Source organism: Centroberyx gerrardi, chromosome 10 (genome assembly GCF_048128805.1).
Source record: "Centroberyx gerrardi isolate f3 chromosome 10, fCenGer3.hap1.cur.20231027, whole genome shotgun sequence".
Taxonomy (NCBI): Eukaryota; Metazoa; Chordata; class Actinopteri; order Beryciformes; family Berycidae; genus Centroberyx; species Centroberyx gerrardi.
In genome coordinates this window covers 3,490,365-3,495,771 of record NC_136006.1, presented here as the reverse complement: position 1 = coordinate 3,495,771, position 5,407 = coordinate 3,490,365, and the positions used below count along the sequence as shown (strand labels likewise).

General features: G+C 37.5%; 1 long non-coding RNA gene across 1 annotated transcript; it reads right to left on the bottom strand.

The window, feature by feature from the left end:
• Window positions 1–1,293: 1,293 nt before the first annotated feature.
• Window positions 1,294–5,053, bottom strand: LOC144539908 (uncharacterized). Its single transcript, XR_013505149.1, has 5 exons — window positions 4,813–5,053; window positions 4,367–4,467; window positions 4,086–4,212; window positions 3,841–3,968; window positions 1,294–3,649 (listed from the first exon to the last, which is right to left on the bottom strand). It is a non-coding gene; the product is annotated as an uncharacterized LOC144539908 (long non-coding RNA).
• Window positions 5,054–5,407: the final 354 nt, after the last annotated feature.

Genomic DNA, 5,407 nt, shown 5'->3' with positions numbered 1-5,407 from the left:
CTTAGCAAGGCATGTAAAGGCACTAACATGAATTTGGATACTTAAATCACCTGCATGAGTTAACTAAAAATATACCTGCAGAGCTATCCAACATTACATTACATTACATTACAGAGTTTTAAACTATACAGTGGCGATTTTCAGCAAATTAACACAGCAATAACAAATGGAAATAGTTGTGATGCAGAACTTACGTTTTGTCATTTACACACAAGTCCCAACAATATGACGACTGGAAACTACCGACTTTGGTCCGGCTGGGATCAGACTACGGCAAACTGCGCGCTCTCCAGCTCCTAATGAGAACCTCCACTCCACTCTCACGCCAGTGCATGCGCACGTTAGCCAATCAGATGCAAGATAACTTAAGTAACTAATTATTGTGTCCTACTATATTTGTAACAATTACCAGGATAACGATAACTATTATCACACACCACACCATAACTAAACCAAATAAAGTTACTGGAAATTGGGACCTTTTCTACAGCCGCCCCCAAATGCGGGGGATGACCAGTAGGTGCACAGTAAATTTCCCCGAGTAAATTTTACTCAAATTGAATACAATTTTACTCTAAAAAATACAACATTTGGTCCCAGTCTAAATAGAGTAAATTTTACTCTTATTGCAGAGTTCTTTTTCTGAGTTATTTCTACTCTATTCAGTGTTTATATTTAACTCTACATGATGACAATTTACTCTATGTAGCATAAAATGAAAGCAACTCTATTGCCATTTGACTCAATATAGAGTTGTATTTCACTCAATATAGAGTTGTATTTCACTCAATATAGAGTTGTATTTCACTCAATATAGAATTGTATTTCACTCAATATAGAATTGTATATTATCAGTGAAGAGTGGCATTTGTACAGTGCATAGTGTTTATCAACGTATTAAGAGTTTATTTTCAGAGTGATTTTTAGTTCCATGTTGAAATATAACTCTGTCTCATGTTTTACTCGGTTTAGTGTTTTATTTATCTCTGATGGCATTTAACTCTATACAGAGTTGTGTGTTATCTGTGGAGAGTTATTTTCTTATGGTGTTTCAACAATTGTGTTAAAATTAAAAATCATGATAACTTACTCTGGAAGGTTATCTTTAAATTCAACAAGGTCAATAAATCAGAAATCAGTATTTAACAAAGCACACTTTATTCTTAAAAAATGTAAGAAATGTGCAATACATCAAAACACTGATGTTTAACCATTTTTCCATAACAGATATCATTTTAAGAAAAATAAAATTGTGGCCTCTGTAAAATGAAAAATAAAATTTTGGCCTCTGTTCACCCTTTAATAATATGTGTAAATAAAAATAAAAAAGCCAATATTGCAATCCAATACATCTGGGTTTTAAAGAGCTTACTGTGCACAATTTTTTAAATCACAGGAAACTGTATGGGACAATAAACAAACTTGAATCATCACAACTGTATGACCTCTGTATATCAAATGCTTTGTAACAGAAAAGCTCTTTGACATCAACTACATGAGGTCCCACTGTTGTACACACAACTTTAAATGCATTAATGCTCATCAAGACATATTGTTTGTAGGGCAAAAGTAACCAACAGTAACCTCTCATCTTTAACAACAACATGGTGGATTTTGTGAAAAACTGGCATCTCACAATGGACTTTAAGACAAACAACTAAACCTGAACGATATATATTTCCATGGTGTTTGGCCCATCTAACATTTAAAACCTTGGTGTCAGTTGGTACCTGAAGAGTCTCAGCTATCTCACAGCCCCAGTCCATCACATTTAAAGATAACATTTTACCTGGACCGATCATCACTCTGTCGGGGTCAAATGTCTGCCAACTGTATGCTATTTGACTTTGGTGTTTCTTTGCCAAAGTTTTAATTACATTTTTGAAGCTTTTTAATTGTTTTTTAAAGAAATTATGCTTTGCTTCATAGCGCATGCACCAGCTATGCAAAAGTGGTCCAATTTTAAGAATACATGTAGGGTAATGCACCATAAAATGATGCTTCGGTAGCAGCCTCTTGTTTGGAAACAAATGCTTGAATAACCTGTGGTGTTCTGCGATCAAGTGTTTAAAAAAAAAAAAGTAATACCCTTTGATAACATTGGAGAAAATACAATGTTTACTATTTGAAGCAACAGCAGTAGCAAATACCAGTGTTGATCATTTGGACAAACTAAGTCTCCAAAGATAAGTGGTAGATTGTGAAGTAAACACCAGGATTGGATGGCATTTAACCCCAAGTCATTTGAGTCCTGTCCTAACTTCACTGCAGGAGGTTTGTTGTTTTGCTCCATGTAACCATAGTTAAAGCTCTTAATTCTCCTGTCTATTTCCTTTGATGTTGTGTAGTCGTCTATCAAGTGCAGTATTAGCAGTTTCATTTCATATTGTGCCACTCCCTCCAAGATATCATGCATAATATCAACACAGAAATTTTCATATGTATTGAAGTACTGCAAGGAATTTAGAATGCAAGAATGTTTAACACCCATCACATAGGGAAGACTGGGATTTGTCTCCATTTTTTGGCAGTGTTCTGCATGAAGTGCTTGAGTTCGCATAACTATCTTGGGTGAATCTTCATTAAATTCTGTCTGAAAGTCCTCTTTCTCAGCAAGACAAAAGCGGCAACAATATCTGGCACTGAATGATTCAATAAAACCAAACAAACAGTGAAGACCAAGGTTGTCACCTGTAACTTGGACAATAGTTCCATACACTGGCTGATCATACAAGGGGACCCTAATTCCATCCCTCTCCAGTATTTTAATATCCTGCACAACTGGATCAAGTATTTTAGAAAAGCCATATGTTTTAATGTCTTGGGCATGAAATAAAGCGACCAAATGAATATTAAGCAGACTTGAGTTGTACTTTGGAGAAAAATTCTGCAAGGTGAAATAGATTGCTCCTAATTTATATATTCCCCGTTTTGATCCTAGAGGATTTGCAGTTTCAAAATCATCATAGAAAAGCTGAATCTGAATTGCATGCTTCTGTTTTGAAAATAGAGCATGAGACTTGAAAAGATCTCCATCGCACAAATCATTAAGAAGATTTTCTCTTGAACTGGAATCAGTCTGCATCATCTCCTTTATATTAGGGTGTTTGTAAATAAACTAATGTTTTCAAAATTGGGATGTAAACAAATTTATCAGTAACAACAACCTGATCATCGACTCCAGTAGTCCGATTGTGCAGGGTATCAACTCTTGTACCAAGAACGTATTCAACTGGGTCTACCCTTCCCCACTTCTCTGTTAAATACTGCCTTCTCTTACTTTCAGAATTTAATACACCAAAAGGATTTTCCATTTTTTCAAAACACTGATCAATTTTACACTCAATGTCACTTTTGATAGGCTCCTGTAAAGATAGACAATGCTACCAACATCAATTTCATAAATGGTGGTTTGCAAGAAGTTGTACACATTTACCAGATCCTGGTTGTGCGAGGTACCGAAGACAAAATGAGCTTTGAAAAGCTCATCAAAACAGGCAAGAGAGTCTGGTGACTTACAAGGTATTGCATGTTTGTCAATCACAATGAAGTACTTGTGAATCACACTCCTCTGGGTCCCCACAGCGAGCAGATAGGGTTGAAGGCTTTCCATGATGCTGTCCAGATGCCCCTGGACGCTGGTCCCAGTCTGTGACACAAGAACTTCATTAGTCCATTAAAATGAGTCATGGTTCGCAAACAGTTTGAGAAAATGTCTTTAAATTACAGATAAACATGATCTTACCATGATTTGACCATAATCTTAAAAAGGGTTAATAGGATTAGGAATGGGGACAGAACAGTGATCTTTCTTCTAATTTCATTGAAGTGTAACCTCACCTTGATGAACTTCACAAGACGGTCACTGGCTTGTCTGGCTGAGAGCTTTCCTGGTGTCTTGCGGCCATGAGGTGACGGTGGCAGAAGGTGGACAAGGGCCAAAATGGATGACATGTCACTGTCCCATCCTGAAAATGCAAGTAAAAATTGGTAAACAAATTTTCACTGAAAGCTAACAGTCATTCTGTTTTGCTTTCAAAAACAATTCTCCCTCTCATTAGTATAATCCTTTTATTCCAGCGTACCATTTTCCACTTCTGTTGTGGATTCAGCATTTTGAACCAGGTCTTGAAGGTCGCCTGTCTGTGTGAGGCCACAGCTTTGTTCAAGGACTTTCTGCTTGTAGACAGTAGGCCACTTCTTCCAGGAACTCTGCAGAGGCGGCATCACCAAACAATCAAGATAGAACAGTAAACATTATGGTGTGGCACTATCATCATGAGAGATATTACAGCCCTAACCAGGCTATTGTAGAACAGAAAATGTCCTGACAGTTTCAAGGCAAGGCAGTCGAAGATCCACATACCTGTTAGTGTTAGTGACTGACGGAGGGTCTTCTTCCTTTTGAACAAATCTCAGTCTCCATGCCAGATACCCACTCCCATCTTGTGCATTGTAATAATGCTCCTAAAGTAAAGAGTGTTATTCAGTTTGAATGAGCAGGTTAAAATATCTTTTCATTTTTCTCCTTAAAACTACACACATGCCCATAGATGAAGAATTGCTCAATCAAGGTCAACAGGTCTGACCCTTGCAGTGCTGAACTCAACTGGGCTTTAATACCACCAGAGTTGAGCTTAAGAGAGATGGCAGAGATGGTGGGCATACAGAAATGTTAACAGATCTAAAAACATCATCCAACAGTAAATAAACAATTTAAATATTTACATTCTGAGCAAAAAAATTTAAAGGTTTAAGAGTCCCAGAGAAGTGAGGAGTAAATAGATTAGACTTAGTTTTTAATGTACTTACATAGCCAAACTTGCTCCTAGGATCGGCCAGGTATGGGAACAAGGTAGTGATGCCCTTTGCGTAGTCCTCTTTAACACGCCTTGAAGGACTTGTCCTACACACACACACACACACACACACACGCACAGGAGGAAGCTGGATTTCAAGTCGCTTCTGCTCAACTTGCAAGAATGTGTAGCTTACCCTGTTATGACATAAGCAGGCCTTTGTTTCCCTAAATCTGAATTATGCATGGCTGAATCCGTTTTACACACACACACACACACACACACTTTACTGTATGAGATCCAAACAAAAGTACTGATGTGTTGTATTGACCCTACAGAGAAATGAAATGTTTTTCTTTACCTTTTGCTTGATCCGGTCTGTGTGTAACCAAGTCTCGCGAGAGTTGAGTTGTTGTAGGAAGTTACACACAGACCAGATCAAGCGAGAGGTAAAGAAAAACGTTTCATTTCTCTGTAGGGTCCTTTCCATAATGTTGTCAGACACTTATAATAACAATCTGAGCCTGTCAGTGGCAAAAACAAGCACTTTTAGTGGACATACAAATGACGGTGTGATTTGCCCCGTCGGATTACATTGCAGCCCATTT